At 45.5% G+C, this 18,537-nt stretch overlaps 1 protein-coding gene and 1 pseudogene across 4 annotated transcripts in view; one reads left to right on the plus strand and one right to left on the minus strand.

Annotated features, from left to right (window-relative positions):
* The window catches only part of CGNL1 (cingulin like 1), a 158,815-nt gene that overhangs the window by 121,873 nt on the left and 18,405 nt on the right, over positions 1–18,537 (minus strand). The window lies entirely within an intron of this gene.
* Positions 2,028–4,809, plus strand: LOC123862082 (sperm-associated antigen 7-like; annotated as a pseudogene).

The raw sequence follows: 18,537 nt of genomic DNA on the forward strand, positions 1-18,537 counted from the left end.
CTTTCTGGAGGCTTTAGGGGGAAATCCCCAGCCTTTCCCAGCTTCTAGAAGCTGGCTGCACTGCTTAGCTCTCTGGCCCCTTCCTCCATCTTCAAAGCCAGCAGGGTAGCCTCTTCTGACTTTGCTCCCTTCGTCATGCCCCTCCTCTCCTGCCTCCCTCATGAGGACTTGCGGTGACACTGAGCCCACCGGGATAATCCAAGAGAATCTCCCCATCTCAAGGTCCTTATTTTAATCACAGTCCTTTTGCCATGTGAGGTGACATATTCACAGTTTCCAGAATTAAAATGTGGGTATCTTGGGGGGGGGGCATTATTCTGCCTGTCATGTAAGTGGACAGGGAAAATCAGCCTCCAGAAAAGAAGAAAAAAAAAAATTAAACGTTCAGAAAACAGCAAGAATGAGATGAGATCTTTTTTCAGCTTCCCCAGTTCTGATTTCCTGAGGATGCTCCCTCTTGCCCTTGGGTTGCTTAAAACACCACCCCTCTGTTCTGCGAGTTGCCCCAGAAGATTCTTCACTATGCCCTTGCCCCAAACCATACACCCAGTAGGTGGTAGACATGGGATTTACACCCTAAAGCCCGTGCCCTGAACCACTAGAACCACAGAAACTCAGGAAACACAGGCGCTGTGTTGAGAGTTACAGGGCCAAACAGACCAGCAGACTGGACGATGGGTCAGGCCTAGCAAAATGAAGTTTAACAGGGAGCATCAAAGGCCCCCCAAAAAACAACTGTTTGCCTCCAGAATGGGTAAGGCACAGAAGCAAATCTTGTTTTTTAAGAAAAAAGGAGTTGGGGGATCAGAGCTGACAAGTTCACTGTGAGATAGATGGTTGTCAATGAACACAATGAGCTCTGGAATTATACATACAGATTCGGCAGGGCAGGGCAGGGCAGGGCAGTTAGCCGGACTGCAGACTCCCTTGAAATCAAGAACAACTAGCCCCAACTATCTCAGAAGTGTGTCTTCACACCCAAGCACACAGCCTCAGGGGAACATTCAGGGAGTCCCAAGGACAAAAGAGCTGAGCAATCACATTAGCCAAATGAACCCTGCTAATCGGTGCTAACTCCCTGGTGAGTTAGGGAGCCCCCTCTGCTTGGGGCTGATCAGAGATAGTCTAGTTTGCATGGCCAGGATAATGTCAGGACTGAGAAGCTAAGAGCAGGCACTGGGTACAGAGGAGGAGAACAGGGCTGAGAACAGGAAAAACTGTCATCCAGTATAAATACCAGAAGGGCTGCCATGCGAAAAGAGATTAAACTTGCTCTGCACGGCTCCAAAGGTTACAACAAGGAATAATGACTAAATGTGCCAGGGACACAAATTCCAATTCAATCTGAGCCGGGGAAAGTTTTCTAACAGTGAGAGACGCCTAGAGATAAAATGGGCTGTTCTGGGAGACAGTGAGTTCCCCATCGGTGGAGGAAAGCAAACAGCGTGGGGCTGCCTGGAATCCCTTAACAGGCTCACAGGCAGGTTTGAGAAGGAACTCCAGTGTCAGCCCCTCGGAAGGGGAAGGGTCTTCCAAATCTGAGAGTCAATGATCCCATCTCATACGTACTCAGTAACAACTGTCCACTTGCACATGCAGAGAAAACATCAGGACGATCACACCAAAGATAAGAAGCACGAAGGTTAAGTACAGCCGGGGAGAGAACAGTCTTTAGGATGGGAGAGGGTAACCGAACAACCAAAGAGCAAAGTATTCTCCAGATCTTATCCTGCACTTTTATCTGTGCCAACACTGACTTGAAAATAAAAGTCCCTTGAGTGGAGGGAAGCTGCTCCTGCCTGCAGCTGGGGTGTGGGTGTTCTGGCCCACCCAACACATCCACCGCCAAGGGACTCCAGCCCGGACAGGAAGTGAAGGACAATTACTTCAGGCACATCCTTGACATCAGGCTTATCCCCAAACCCTCATCATCAGCTGGCTGCCCTCCTTGGTAGAGGAAGGAAGTCGAAGGAAATCTGGGCACATCACATTACAAGGCTGTGAACACACAAAAACTAGGAGCCTCGATGGACTTTTCCAAGAAGCACTGGGCACTCATTGAGGACAGCATCTGTCCTTGCAGTACTAGGGAAGAGCTGGGGCAGCAGCATGGAGACTCCTCTCAGGGAAGTACTGCAAGATACTAAGACACTCCATACAAAGCGGAGTCAAGGGATGGGGTAACAGGGTGACGGGTATGAAGGAAGGCACGTGATGTGATGAGCCCTGGGTGTTACACGCAACTGATGAGTCAACGAACACTCCATCAAAAACTAATGATGTACTAGATGTTGGCTAACTGAATTTAAATAAAAAAATAATAATAAAATAAAATAATAATGCAATTAAAAAAAAAAGAAACGGAGTCAAAGGCCGATGAAATCACCCACATCACAGAAGAGAATGAAGACAAGGAGTGAGAGGTGTGCAAGACATGGCAGGGACGCCGGAAAAGCCCAATTGTAAGCTCCCTGAGGACAAGGACGGCAGATGGGGTTCGGCTTCCCAAACCATAGAGAGCACAGCTGGTATAACACGGAACACGTGAACGAATGCCCAGCTGGCAGTGAGTGAAGCCACAGGGGACAAATACAGACTGCAGACAGCTCAAGAGGACTCTAGAAGATGACTCGGAAGATGACTCAGAAACCGGCTCCTGTCGGAAAAATCTGTATCTACAGATGAAGCACCTGCTCATGGCACACTTCTGTAATATTTTGACATGGAGAAAGACGTTGCCAATGGCACCATCCAATACGGTATAAATTTGACATGCATATTAGTTAACTCCTTCAAAAGTTGGGTTTTTGGTTTGTTTTTTTTTTTTTTTTTTTTTTTAAAGATTTTATTTACTTATTTGACAGAGAGAGACACAGCGAGAGAGGGAACACAAGCAGGGGGAGGAGGAGAGGGAGAAGCAGGCTTCTTGCGGAGCAAGGAGCCCGATGTGGGGCTCGATCCCAGGACCCTGGGATCATGACCTGAGCTGAAGGCAGACGCTTAACGACTGAGCCACCCAGGCGCCCCTGGGTTGTTTTTTTAACGTGGTCTTTGTGGTAAAGTGCTCATTTGTGTTCTCTAAGCTGTTCTATATTTTCAGACTCTTGTATCAAAATACAGAAACTACATATCTCATTATCTTCAAGTAAATCTGATTTCCTCCACTGACTCTGAAAAGACACAAACATGATAAACTTCACTCTTGGTAGGAAAAGGATTGCACGTTATCTTTTTAGCAAAGGAGAGAAGAAACTAAAGCCACACAAATGCATCATGTTTAGGGGCACCTGGGTGGCTCAGTTAAGTGGCTGCCTTCAGCTCAGGTCATGATCCTGGGGTCCCAGGATAGAGCCCCCATATTGGGTTCCCTGCTCAGTGGGGAGCTTGCTTCTCGAAGTGAATAAATAAAATCTTAAAAAAAAAAAAAAGCAGCATGTTTAATACAAGAATTGAAGGGCACGCTCATAAACCATGATAAAACTAGGATGCAGAGGTTTAATATTTTGAAAAAGCAGTCTTGCTAGGTTCTATTTATGGTTTCTCTAGTGGTTAACAAGACTTTTTGCAGGTCTTTAACAAATATTATAGCAACAGATATATTTAATTGTATTTTTCCTCTCTCTCTCAATCATTATTATTGAGCCTTCTCATAGTCCAACCCTCCCACCTCAAGGCACACCACGCATACACACACACACACACATTGGCACTATGCAGACAGATGAGAGAGAGGAAGTGATGAGATGGCCCCCATCCCCCTCCATCTATTGACCAAACCAGCTGCAGGGAGTAGAAGAGAAAGAAGATGGCTATCTGCCCAAAGGACTAAGTGTCATTCAGGTCATAAGCAGAAAGCCACAGTTCCTGTCCAGTGGTGATACAGACATGTCCCACATCAACAACGGGGAAAGATCGACAATTTCCTGAGTGCCTACTATGGGTCAGGCACTCCTTAGGGCATTTTACCTAGGTTCACATTTAACCTTCCTAACATTCTTGTCAAATGGGAAACCTGGACTCCCAAGACGGCGGACCTACTGGGCTCAGCTCCATCCTGAGCTCCATGGAGAAGCCACCCAGCCTTGGTGACCAGGAGTCTCGGTGCAAGGCCTGAGGGCAGACATTACAGGAGCAAGGGAAACAACAAATAAAAGGATGGAGAAAGAGGGGTCAGATTTCATCCAAGAAACTGGGCAGATCAAGAAGTGTCAGCTGATGAACAGGATAGAGAGGAGCATTCTACACGATATGGTGGAAGTGGCTGGCCTGACATCCTTCTCCTTTGGGAAAGATGATGAGAATCACTAGATCTTCAAAAAGAAGTTTGCACCCTCAGATGAAGAGCTGGACTCCTACCATCATGGGGAGGAGTGGGACCTGCAGAAGGCAGAGGAGACACAGAAGCTGAAGGAGCTGGCCCAGAGGCAGGAGAAGGTGGAGGCCCAGAAGGGGCCCACGGTGGTGAGCCCTGCTAGTGAGACTACAGGACAAGTATAGCCACCTCATTGGCAAGGGGGCAGCCAAGGATGCGGTCCACATGCTACAGGCCAAAAAGACCTACGGCTGTGTGCCCATGGCCAACAAGAGGAATCCATGCTCCATCGAAGAGGCCATGAATGAGATCCGGGCCACAAAATGTCTGTGGCAGAGTGGGGAAGAGTTGCCTCCTACCTCCTGGGCACCCTACTCCCTTGGACAGGTCAGGGGCCAGGGAGGGACAAGGCTGCTGATATCAGAACCCATCCTGGAGCCCCACCTTTGCACCACCCCCTAACAGCTGTCACCAGTCTGGGGGAGCCAGGCGTTTGATCTGTCACTGTTGGGGCTTAGATATGTACGTGGCATGCATGCTTGGGCATGCATGTGTGCACATGTGTGAGTGTGAAGGCACAGGTGGGTATTTAACGTCTTTTATCCTTTCTCCTTGGAATTTTCTTCCCCGTGGGGCTGGGATTACTTCACATTCAATAAACACTGTTTGACAACCTCCCTCCCCTCCAAAAAATGGGAAAACTAAAGAACAAGGAGCTTCATTCAGTAACTTGGACAAGGTTATAAGCTAATAAATGACAGAGTGTGGATTCTGAGCACATCTGGTCCATCCACTCCAAGTCCCTGTTTGTCCACTTTACTAGACCATGCCACCTCCCAAGCAGGCAGTCCTCACACCACACACAGGGGAGCCCCCCAACTAGGGCAGGACTCACTTCCCTGAAATGGTGAGCTCTTGCTGCTCAGAACCCCAAACCTTCTGAGCTAAAATACCTTCTGGGCTGATGGCTTGTGCCTTTAATCTTCCCGAACAGAAGGAATTATTGCCACCTGTCAAGAGGGTAAAGGGCAATGCCTTAAGGCAAGGCAGCATACAGTGAAGATGCTCTGCAGGGCACTTTCCGTTCCTAATTCTCTCCAAGTAGTTTTGTTTCTCAAACCAAACAACATCTTATTGGGACGTCTCTATGTTTTTCTCATAAGAAAAACAACTGCCTGGTTAGACTCAACTTAGAGCCGTGCCCACTCTTCTTGTAGTACCTTCTGATTGCCTTGTAACAGCGCTAAAGCTCCTGGCCCCATCTGATCCTTTCTTAAAAATCCTGACTAAGCACGGGACATGGCATTAATGTCAACCCCCCCACCCCCTGCCCCAGGCAACCTGGAAGCATCCTAGATTCTTCCTCTCCCTTAGGTACCACACCAGTTAGTGATTCCTTCTTGCTGACCCTCCTAGAACATCTCAGCTGTTCTTCCCTGTTCCCGTGCTGGCATCCTCATTTGCCCTGTTTCTCACCTGCATGTCAGCAATGGTTTCCTGAATTTTCTCTCAGCCACCAGTCTTGTTTTCCTCCAATCCATTCCCCACATGACCCTGATCTTTTCAAGTGTGACCTTTTCAAATTTGTCCACTCGTTTGTACTTCAGCTTAAAAATTATTCAGTGGTTTCTTCCTTTACGCTCAGGATAAAAATACTCCTTGGTATTTTTTTTTTTTTTTTTTTTTGCACTCCTTAGCATGGTATACAAGACCAGGTCCCTGACAATCTCGGGCTACCTGAGATGGCCCCATGCAGGACTGAGGGTCTCCAAAGGCATCATGCTCCTTGGCTTCCATGAGCTTGCCTGGCAACCCCTATTCTTCTCAGACGTCACCCAAGTTTCCTGCCTTTTGTCCCCTTCCCACCCTTCCCTCTGACTTCTCTACCTCCCCGTTGCAGACTACGGGCTCCTGGACGGCAGGGCTGCCCCTGAATCTCTACAGTGTTTAATTCCTAATGGCCCTCAATGAATGCACACAATGACCCAGAGGTGGGGGCTGAATGGCAATTTCAAGAGTACACCCCTCGTTGCGCCCGGGTGGCTCAGTCGTTAAGCATCTGCCTTGGGCTCAGGTCATGATCCCAGGGTCCTGGGATCAAGCCCTGCATCAGGCTCCCTGCTCAGCAGGAAGCTTGCTTCTCCCTCTGCCTCTTCACACTGCTTGTGTTCCCTCTCTCACTGTGTCTCCCTCCGTGAAATAAATAAAATCTTTAAAAAAAAAAAAAAAAGAGTACACCTCTCATGAAGAAGGAGCCTAGGAAGGTCCTGTGCTGACTGGTGGGAAAGTGCCTCCAGATATCTAGCCCTGGGAAGACTGCCCGAACTTTGCTTTTGGGCTTGAAAGTCTCATTTCTGAAGAATCAGTTCTGCAAGCCCAAAGAGAGCAACTGGACGGTCCCCATTTGAGAAAAGAGATTTACCTCTGAGTGAGGCACTCAGGACAAAGGTCTCTATCGCAGGAAATGAGTGCAGCTTATGAATGTATGTGTTCATCATCCCTGACATTTGGGGCCCCAGGGAAACCCAACTCTGTTTTCCCTTTACCAAAATAAACATATAACAGGGTGTGTTCTGTCCTCAGTTGCTTTGGGGAAACAACTTCTTGGAATGAAGTATTTTCTTTTTGAGTATCCCACCTGCTGTAAGATTTCAGCAGCACACAGATATTTAACCAGGCCACTTAACTTTCACCCCACCCTCTCAGCTCCCTGCCTTTTGAAGAAACTAAACAGAGTAAGAATACTTTCAGACATGGAACAAATTTAAAAATTTAAATATCATCAAAAGGGGACCACTGTTTTCAGTAGCAAAAAGACTACATGTCATTCTAATGAGCTTTGTGATAAGAAACTTCATCCACACTAAGCCTACTTTTCACAATTATTTCCTTGAAGATGTTTTTGGTAAGACTAGAAGCAATTCAGAAAATAAAGCAGATGAGAAATCTTTTTTTTTCCCTCATATTTGCTAAAAACAAAAAAAATAATATTCCCGGGCATCGGGTAAGTTACAGCAAGTGAGTCAAGACCTCCCGTAAACACTAAATGTTAGCTCTTGCTGCCAAATGTCCTGAAACTCCTCGTGTATGCAGGAGGCCGTTTTGGCAACCCCCCCCCCCCCAAAGAGCTGGGGCAAATGACAGGGCTCTGCCGTCAGTAGTCAAATGACCCAACAGCTACCAATTCTACCCCCATCAGATACTAGAAAACTCACGTCAGAAAGACAGATGGCCCAACCTTCCACGTGGCCTGTGAACCGACCAGGAATAAGACAATAAATTCTAGTATCAGTCAGTACATAAGCACCAAGTTGCTATGTGGGAGGTAGTCAATCTTTTGTTAAATAAATGAATGCAAGAAAAAGCATTTGTTTCAGAATATACTCAGGGCACAGCACTATCAATAACTGACCATCAGTTTAGTATGCATCTTAATAATTTTCTGGATTTACACAGCATTTTCTTTTTTTTTTTTTTTAAAGATTTTATTTATTTATTTGACAGAGACACAGCGAGAGAGGGAACACAAGCAGGGGGAGTGGGAGAGGGAGAAGCAGGATTCCAGCTGAGCAGGGAGCCCTATGCGGGGCTCGATCCCAGAACCCTGGGATCACGACCTGAGCCGAAGGCAGACGCCCAACGACTGAGCCACCCAGGCACCTCTTACACAGCATTTTCATGCAACTTTCTTACCGTGCTCTCATGTGCTAGTCGACATTTTAAAACACATTTTTAAAGCCGGCTGGCATCTGGTTTCACTCCAGGCTTGTTGTTCCCACCTTCAGGGCCCTGCCTTGGTCACTGGCCCTACTCTTACGTGTCACTAAGCCACAGCTATTCGGCAATGGCTGCAGAATGAGTCTACAGGAAGTCCTGGGCTTTCTGTAATTCCAGAGAGTTCTAGGCTGTCCACCTCCTTCCTTCTTGAAACCCTTCAATGGCTTCCCACTGCCATCACAATAGAAGCCTGAAGATGACCTGCAAAATCCAGTGTGTTCTGCACCTCCAACCCTACCACCTCTTAGAACATGGTCCCCTTCCCCACTCCCCTTGCTGTTCCCAGAACACACTTTAGGGCCAGAATGTCTCCGTCTCCTGTCTCCCTTTCCCAATGCTCTTCCCCCAGAGAGCCATGCTCCAGACTTCCGTTCTGGTTCTGGCCTCAACTTCTCGTTGACCACCTCAGAAAAGACCATCCCCATAAAGCGGGATTCTCCCCATCCCCCACCATCCTCACAATCCACCTTATCTCACCAAATTGTCCTGAGCTCTTATCACCCGCTGATAAGCCTTCATTTGTGTGTTTATTGGCTTCTCCTCCAGCAGATCTCCCCCACCTAAATACAAGCTGCCAAGAGTAGGATCCTTGCTTTGCTATCCTTTGCTAAGGATACCTCTATATCTTTAGGGTTAATGTAGGGTCTGGCACATAGCTGTAAATATGCCAGTTGGTAAATATCTGTACTGAATGAATAATAAGCATTTGTATTAAATGTAAAATGCAGCCCCACCAGGTTAAATAAGGCCAATGCCTTCTAAGAGCTTTCAGGTCTTCTCAAAACCCCAGGGAAGGGGGCAGTGTCTGGGCTGGGGGAGGGGAATGTGGAGGAAGCACGAAAAGGTCAGATTAATAAGCCACCTTCTCAGGGCCCCCCCATCCCTTCTCCCCTCCCCACTTACTGAGCTCACCACCCACCCTTAAACAGAAAAGAGCCGAGAGAGCAGAAAATGCTGCAGAAAACAGAGAACCTATAACAGAGTCCAAACAGGAAGAGAAAGCCTTACCACCTGGGTGCGGGAAAAGCAAGGTCACATCTCCCAAATCAGAAGCAGGGCCAAATGGCTGCCCGAAGTCCTTGACACAGGAAAGTGTGACACACCAGCCTGGGTACAAGAAAGAGGGTCCATTGCAGAGACGCCAGAAGCAGTGATGTTGATGTCACCACTCACCCCAGAGGTCATGGGATGGACGAAGTGAAAAACAGAGCCCTTGACTTGATAACTAACACCAACACAGCACTTTACAGTTTAGAAAGCACTAACACCACATGACTTTACTGATACGCATAAAAAGACAGGGAGGTGGGCTGCATCATTTTACAGGTAAGGAAACTGAGGCTCAGAAAAGTCAAGTGATTTCTTGTCTCAGATCACACAGCAAGCAAGCAGAGGTGGAAGTTCAGGGGTCTCAGTGCTCCGAGGACTCTCAGGTCTTGTAACCCTTCAAATCCAGACAAACAATCCTTGAGACCCCTCTCAACATCGTTAACAGGACTTCACCCACATTATGCTAAGGACTATTTATTGAAAAGCAGGATGCCCTTCCTGAATTCCTCCAGGGATTTATTCATGATCTCTTGACTTGAAAGAAATTTGGTCTTCTCTAAGTCTTTCTCGGGTGCTTGAAAGCTGAAGAGACCAGAGCAAAGTCAAGCCCAGGCTTCTAAGCCCACTGTCTCCGGCTCCGCAAAACCACAGCCACAAGGTAACGACAGCAGAATGAATGAACAAAACTACCACTGGAAGCATTTCTATGTGAAAATGCACCATCTGCAAAACCTTACTGTAAGGGCCCAGATTTCCCAATAAATCCTTCAAAATAATCACGACCGTAGCTCTCATAGAAACTTGGGTCTCTGAAAATCCCAGACAGGTTCATCGGATTTATTAGAACTGCATTCTTTGGGGCGCCTGGGTGGCTCAGTCGTTGGGCATCTGCCTTCGGCTTAGGTCATGATCCCAGGGTCCTGGGGTGGAGCCCCGCATTGGGCTCCCTGCTCAGCGGGAAGCCTGCTTCTCCCTATCCCGCTCCACCTGCTTATGTTCCCTCTCTCATTATGTCTCTGTCAAATAAATAAAATCTTTTTAAAAAATAAAAATAAAATAAAAAGAACTGCATTCTTTACTTGAAAATATCGCACATGCTTTTAAAACTGAAAAACCCTTCGTGTTCATAAATCCAAGAAGATGCTGTTCGGCTTTTGTCACCAGCTGGTAGATGAGAAATTGAAAAGGAAAGAAGTGGATTTGCCCTGGAGTTCCAAGAAGTCCAAAGCTGGGCCCCTCCAAACTGAGCAGGGAGGCATGCTGCAGAGCTCCCAGGTTCTTCTGGGCCTGGCACCTCGAGAAAGCACTGAGAGGGGAGAGACATGTCTAACAGTCTAAACCAACACCTCATAATGCACTGGAAGCAGACAAGAAGTCAAGGCTGACCCCAGAGCACTGGCCCAGGGTGCTCCCCGGGCAGCAAACACATCTCAGCTCTGGGTGCCAAGCGGAGCTCTAGGAGGCCCCCTCTCCTCCAGGGAAGACTCAGAAAGAGAGAGGGTAGGTGACTGGGCTCCGGCTGTGCATCTGTCTTCTAGAAGGTCAGGGGGAACCCACAGAGGTAGAGAAAATATCAACCCTGGGACAGAGAGGGGTGTCTCTCTAGACATGGGCATTAAACCCCATAGCTGTGTTCTCAGGCTGTTTCTTTTCCTTCTGTGCAACGTCACCTCCATCTGTTTAGACTGAGTATTTGCCAGCTTGCCTCCAGCCAGCCAGATGTTGCCTTTCAGCGATTGCGTATTTCTATAATTATTTCCAGGAGAAGCAAACACTCTTGAAGTACTGGGGTTTGCCATGGAATTCACTTTTTCCCACAAAGGGGCGTGGGTCGGCCTCTGCCCCCTCCTCTCGATGGGCCAACGATGGGGTAGGCCACCCAAATCAATGCAGTCAATGAAACGTGGTTTGAAAGAAACTCCTTGGTATCAGTGAAGAGTTAATTCATCTCCCAGCCTTTGCTTTTTGTTCTAGGAGGTGCCTTTTTGTTTTATTGTTTGTTTTTTTAACCCCATATTTCTTGGAAAGGAGCTTTACTAGTTAAGGAAGAGTTTTAAACACATTCCCATTAGGCCATCCTTGCAAAAACAGTATAATTTTCTTCACAGCAGAGTCTTGGCCTAAACGCTTCCAGGAAACCAGCATGTTGTCCTGCGCTCAGAAGAGGGGCGTGTCAGCCTGGCCGGAGAAGCCGGGCAGGAGTCAGGGGGGCATGCCGGTCTGGCCAAGACCACCTCTGAGGGTGCCACTGAGAAGGCAGACCCCCTCGTCAGGAGCTGGCAATCAGGGCTCCCGAACAGTCACTTTCCAAAGGGTCCCCTAACATCCGGTTCCTGGCAGGCACTGCGGAAAGTACAGCCTCCCAATGATAGCAACAGATCCCATGGTGGCCTTTCCTGACATCATTTGAAAACCACCTCCAATTTCATCAGTAGATTCAGAAAAGTGCCCGGTCCTTGGATTTGTATTTGAAATAGTGCATGCGTGCAGTGCAGCTGGAATTTCAAAGGCCTACTGTGCACGGACCTGTCAAAATATTTGAGCCTGTGGCACAGGGGAGTGGGAACCCCCTTCCCGGTGGCTGCGACAGAGCAAACAAAAGGCCCCTAGGAGTGATTTAATGTGACGCAGGAGAGGCGGGGGTCAGAGCAGCTGAAGCCTTCAGTACCACTGTGCATTGAACTTGCCAAATACTAAAAGAGCACCTACTGTGTGCAAGTCACCTACAGGTGGGGGGGCCTCCACACAGTTAGGGTAGGTTCAGCTGCTCATGACTGAAAACCCAAAATAACTTTGGCTTAACCACTAAGAAAGAAGTGTGGAGGCTAAGCAGTCCAGGGGTGGTATCGTGGCACATGGTCATTAGGGAACAAGGCTCCTCCTTTTTTTGTGCCCTACTTGCTTAGAGCATGGCTTCCATCTCCACGATGAGCTCGTGAGCCAAGATGGCTGCTGGATTCCAGCCATTGTGTCCATGTTCCAAGCAGCAGGTAGGAAGAGAGAGAAGAAGCAAAAGGATGCATTGTCTATACAAGTCAGTCTCTGGAACCTTCCCATAAGCCCCACACATAACACTTCACCTTTTACTTACTAAAGCTTAAGTCCTTGGCCCATAGCCAGGTGAAAGGGAGGCTGGGAAACAGAATCTTTTAGCTTGGCACATTACTACACCCTAAAAAAATATCAGGTTTTTTGGTTACCAAAGAAGAAGGAGAGGAGTGATACTGGATATAAAGTTAGTAGTCTTTGGCACAGAATGCATAAAAAGAGAATCTGAGGGCACCTGGGTGGCTCAGTTGGTTGAGCAACTGCCTTCGGCTCAGGTCATGGTCCCGGGGTCCTGGGATCGAGTCCCGCATCAGGCTCCCTGCTCTGTGGGGAGCCTGCTTCTCCCTCTCCCACTCCCCCTGCTTGTGTTCCCTCTCTCGCTGTGTCGTTCTCTGTCAAATAAATAAATAAAATCTTTAAAAAAAAAAAAAAAGAGAATCTGAGTATGAGACAATTTGGCATTCTACTATGTTCAGAGAAGAGTTGATAGTAGAAAAAAAGAAGGGGTATTGAGGGATGAAGTCTCAAATGATATTATCCCTCAAGGATGACTAAAATCTTTATTAAGTTGAAGATGCTTAATAAAACCAATTTTCCAGAACCACCCACCTTTGGACTGAACATATTTCACGAGACATTAAAACTGATAAGGAAATTTCTTCAACATTCTAGAACTGTGGCGCCATCAGAATCGCTTGAAAGCCTTTTTAACAAGTCCCTGAGACCCCTTTTGGAAATTCTGATGGATGGTTTACAGACGAGGCCTAACGTTCTGCATGCCAGCATGCGCGTACCCACACCACCCCCCACACACACGCACACATGCAACCCAGGTAATTCTTCTGACGGGTAGTCTGATTCAAAAACAATGACTTCATCCAACTCTCACTGAAAACATGAAAAATAAATAAATAAAATAATAAAACATGAGAAGACAACTTAAAACAGTCATGTGACTTGTCCCAGGTCCCTATCGGTTTTCAGGCAGAACCAAGCCTAGAATCTTGGTCTCTTTACTCATAATCCAGTCCTCTTTTACCTGAAGTCATCTCTCAAAGGAATGCAAATTTGGGCCTCCAGACTCCTGGACACAAATAATCCAACCATCTAGGCAACCTACCCAGATGTTCTGGCTGAAGGGTCTTAGTCTCCAAGCTAAATCCAATTTCCATCTAAATCATCCTTACCTGGCCACCAGCAAACATGGCACAACCAACCGTCTGCCGGAATCCCTACCCCTGTGGTCAGACCCAACACCTTCAGAACCACATGCTGCCATGCACGCCACCTGATAAGGGGGAGCACTTGGAGTGATTTAAAAATGGATATGGGGCGCCTGGGTGGCTCAGTTGGTTAAGCGTGCCTTCGGCTCAGGTCATGATCCTGGAGTCCCGGGATCGAGTCCCGCATCGGGCTCCCTGCTCGGCAGGGAGTCTGCTTCTCCCTCTGACCCTCCTCCCTCTCATGCTCTCTGTCTCTCATTCTCTCTCTCGCAAATAAATAAAATCTTTAAAAAAATAAAAAATAAAAATGGATATGTATAGGGGTGCCTGGGTGGCTCAGTTGGTTAAGCATCTGCCTTCGACTCGGATCATGTTCCCGGGATCCTGGGATCGAGCCCCACGTCGGGCTCCTTGCTCAGCAGAGAGCCTGCTTCTCCCTCTGCCTGCCACTCCCTCTGCTTGTGCACTCTCTCTCTCAAATAAATAAATAAAATCTTTTTAAAAATATATAAATAAATAAAAATGGATATGTAGATAAGTGTGTGTGCATGGATGTGTCTATATATCTGCAGTACATCCCTCTTCTCTGAAATCTCAAAGACCCAGGGGAAGGAGGTCGAGGGATTACCCAGGGATAGAGGTCAGAGGCTGGAAATGATCCATATTTCAGTCAGCATCTGAACACGATATCTTCCTGTGTTGGGGAATTCCCCACATATGCCGGAGCTGAAGTGAAGCAGAGTCCACCACCAGCTGGTGGGAACGAAAAGGCCCAAGTCTCATCTCTGCCCCCATGAGGTGGGCCTGTGTCCCCAGGGTGGCGTGGCCGAGGCGGCAGGGCCTACTCAGAGCATGCCTGTGGCCCTATCTACCCACCCACCTGTGGTCCCGGACCATTTCCACAGGCTGGTTCCCACCTGCCCAGCAATTCTGTGAGCCTTACAATATCTTGGATCTACAAGGGCTAGTTTCTATCACTGACAGTTAAGACCCGTGATTGGTGTCCTCATGGAAAGAGGGAGGCCTCGTGCCCCAGAGGTCATCCATTTCAGGGTAAGTGGATAACCTGAAATGGTGAAGAGGGAGGTGGGGATTTAGGAAGACCCTGAGGCCAGGCTAGAAAGAGCCACATGCAGAGACCAGAGGGCGCAGGAGGGATCTGCTTCTGGTGATAGCATTTCCCCTGGTGTCTTCTCTTTCTTCCATCCTTCCCTCCTCCTTTTCCTGGCTCTATCTGCCTCTCTTCTTGACAGAGAGGCATCCATTTCTCCTCTTTCTTGCCTCTACATCCAAGAAATCAAGGTCTCCCTTTCTGACTAAAAACTGAAACTCAAAAATATCTCATCTGACACTTCTGACTCACAATTTGCGCTTTGAAAACACCAGGAAACATGCAGAAATAGCCTTTGATGAGGGTGGGAGAAAAACAAGTGCAAATTGGCACATTTATGGCAGATAATACCACATTTTAAATGTATACATCATCTGATCCAGCAATTCTACTTCTAGTAATTCACCCTAAGCAGAAGAATGATACAAACATAATCCTAAATGTATAAATACTTGTATACAAAGCATTTATAATAACTCAAATGTCCATTAATTGGAAGCTGGCTAAATTTTTATATATCCATATTGCAGAATACCGGAAAGCTATTAAAAAAATTTTAGGGGCACCTCGGTGGCTCAGTTGGTTAAGCATCTGACTCGATCTCAGCTCAGGTCTTGATCTCAGGGTCATGAGTTTGAGCCCCACATTGGGCTCCACACCCAGCCCCCCCACAAAATTTAAACTTAAAACTTAAAAAAAGTTTTATATACACAGCCATGAAAAGTATCAAGATACCTTGTTTTTGAAAACTATCAGAATGATATATATAGTTATAGAGTTAGCCTTGTTTCTGTAAAATCATATATGTTTATTAAGTTACATAAAAATCTAAAAGTTTACCAAATTCTTAAAGAGTAGTTATGCCTAGAGGTGATAAAATAGGACATTTTGAATTTAAATCACACATTTCTGTAGTGCTTCCATTGTGGTTATAAACAAGTTATTATTACTGTAACAAACAAAAAATAAATAGAAGCAGAAATGGCCTTTGAGCATGCAGAACAGTGGTGCTGGAAAGTCACCATTTCCTTTTCAGGCAACACACAGTCTCAGACCCAGCACCCAACATACAACACAGTTCACCATCAGCTTCCTTCTTTTCTTCTTACACACAACCCTGCACAGTTGGAAATCACAATCCCTAGGCCAAAGTAAAGCAGAAGCAATGACATAGAAGTGTGAGCTGCTATGCAAGCAAATAAGGTATCAGTTACAGACAATGACAGAAGGACCACAAAAAGCAGTCATATGAATTAGAAGCACAGCAATTTCCACAGCTATTTAGTGTAGGAGCAAGGAGACTTATGCACCTAGAGCCTCTAAAGATATCTCCACATGAAAGCAGCCCAAGTGTCTATTGATAGATGGAAGGATAGAGAAGAGGTAGTATATATATAATGGACTATTACTCGGCCATAAAAAAGGAGGCGATCTTGCCATTTGCAACAACATGGATGTATCTAGAGGGTATAATGCTAAGTGAAATAAGTCAGAGAAAGACAAATACTATATAATTTCACTCATATGTGGAATCTGAAAAACAAAACCAACAAATAAAAACCAGAATCATAAATACAGAGAACTGGTGGGCGCAGAGGAGAGATGGAGGAGGGAGGTGGATGACATTAGATAAAGATGATGAAGAACTACAAACTTCCAGTTACAAAATAAGTCATGGAGATGAAAAGTACAGCCTAGGGAATTTAGTCAATAATATTGTAATACATATGGTCACAGATGGTAACTACCTATCGCGGAACATACAGAATTGTTGAATCATTATGTTGTACACTTGAAACTAATGTAACATTGTATGTTAACTATATTTCAATAAAAAAGAAAGTGTAAAAAAGATATCTCCACATGATAAATAAGACTAATAAGAATGATGTTGATTAACATAACATAATAAAAAAAAAAAAAGACTAGTAAGAGTGAAAATGGTGGGGCGCCTGGGTGGCTCAGTCGTTAAGCGTCTGCCTTCGGCTCAGGTCATGATCTCAGAGTCCTGGGATCGAGCCCCACATCGGGCTCCCTGCTTGGCGGGAAGCCTGCTTCTTCCTCTCCCACTCCCCCTGCTTGTGTTCCCTCTCTCACTGTGTCTCTCTCTGTCAAAATAAATAAATAAAATCTAAAAAAAAAAAAGGAATGAAAATGGTAAATTTAATTAGTGTCTAGGTTTTAGTAATTCAGGGAAATGTGTCCCTATTGAAATTTTATTTTTTTATTTTTTTAAGATTTCATTTATTTATTTATTTGACAGAGAGAGACACAGAGAGAGGGAACACAAGGAGGGGGAGTGGCAGAGGGAGAGGGAAAAGCAGGCTTCTATTGGAGCAGGGAGCCTGATGTGGGGCTCAATCCCAGGACCCTGGGATCATGACCTAAGCCGAAGGCAGATGCCCAATGACTGAGCCACCCAGGCAGCCCCCCATTGAAATTTTAATTAAAAAGCTAAATATTTAGTCTTGCCCCTTAAACAAATAAACTTCAAAAATCAGGAAAATGACCTAATATGAAATATCTAATTGTCCAACATGTTCCATAATTAAGCTATTATTTTTATTTAGGTTGTATTTTCTGAATTAAGTTTTATGAATTCTGGGTTTTGTTCTTAAAGACCATTAAAGTAAATATTCACTATTCTTTAAAAATTTTTTTAAATTTGAGTATAGTTGACACACAATGTTACATTAGTTTCAGGTGTACAACTTAGTGATTTGACAAGTTTATACAAAATAATTATCATTCTTAAAAGTTATTCCCCCACACAGGCAAAATTAACTTACACCTACATGAGAGAACTTTACCGTAGGCCAGCAAGCTTCAATAGAAAGATTCCATACCCTCTGCTCTTGAGAGAAAAACAAGAGATCTCTACAGATTGCCATGAAGATCTAAAGTACATTCAGGATTATAAGATTGTATATTTCCTGTGTATTTTTTTTCTTCTTTACCCCACCCCCCAGTGCATTTTTACTGGCAACAAAAATTAGTCCTGGAGATGTCATCTCCTTCAGGAGATGAAGCATGGCTTCTAAGAGCAAGGTTCCACTTCTCAAACCAATGAAAATTTCAGCCAATAATGCAAATTATTCAGATAAAGACTTTAATTAGGATTTTGAGATTAGATTCAATGTTGAAAAACAACAAAGAGTTGGATTTCATGCATTTGAAGGAAACAAGACAATTGTTAAAATATGAAGCCTGTGCACCAAATAATGAAGTGTTCTCCATTCAAAGTGTTGTTCCCTGTGCGTTAGTGTTCAAGTGGTTAAAACAATAGGAGTATGTGTACCTTTGCGACTGGGCAAACAACCTGCCAGTCTAATTAAACTCCGTTTACACTGGGACATGAGCCCAGTTTTCCAACATGCTCTGTTACTAGGTGTGAAATAAGACTTATTTTTCAATCATGTTGTATGGTAGATGGCTGCCGTGTGGGTTACACTTTCCCATAGTACACAAGTCCCCTCTGGACGCGTACAGCACTTCCCAGCACCACAGTGCCCAGGGCATGGCAGGTGCATAATAGATGCTGGATTCCTTTCCTTTTTCCTTCTTCCTCCAAGTAAAATAGGAAAATGGCAATACGATGTACACTTACAGTATCATCAAGACTCTACTCCGGGGCATTCCATTCATTGCTTTCTTATTTCATCGTATAGGCACCCCAAATATCACCTAACTGAATCTTGCTTGTGTGAAACAACTCCAGTTTTGTATTTAGCATACATATGCATACACATATGCAGTGGAGAAAAGAGAAAATACACGCAAATATTAATGCCTGTATATCTTGATGGTAGAACTGAAGTTTTTAATTTTCATCTTATACTTTTCTGTGATTTTCAAAACATTTTACAATAAGCATCTATTGATCCAAAACCAAATTTGCTACAACACAGTCCCACTACATGCTCACTAGAGGACTAAAATGGAGATGACACACAACACCAAGCATTGACACTGGAACCACTGAAACTCACACACTGCTAGGTGGGAATGTAAACTGG

This window comes from Mirounga angustirostris, unplaced genomic scaffold (genome assembly GCF_029215605.1).
Source record: "Mirounga angustirostris isolate CCGP_5_RB_7025 unplaced genomic scaffold, mMirAng1.0.hap1 SCAF_9, whole genome shotgun sequence".
In the NCBI taxonomy this organism is placed as follows: domain Eukaryota; kingdom Metazoa; phylum Chordata; class Mammalia; order Carnivora; family Phocidae; genus Mirounga; species Mirounga angustirostris.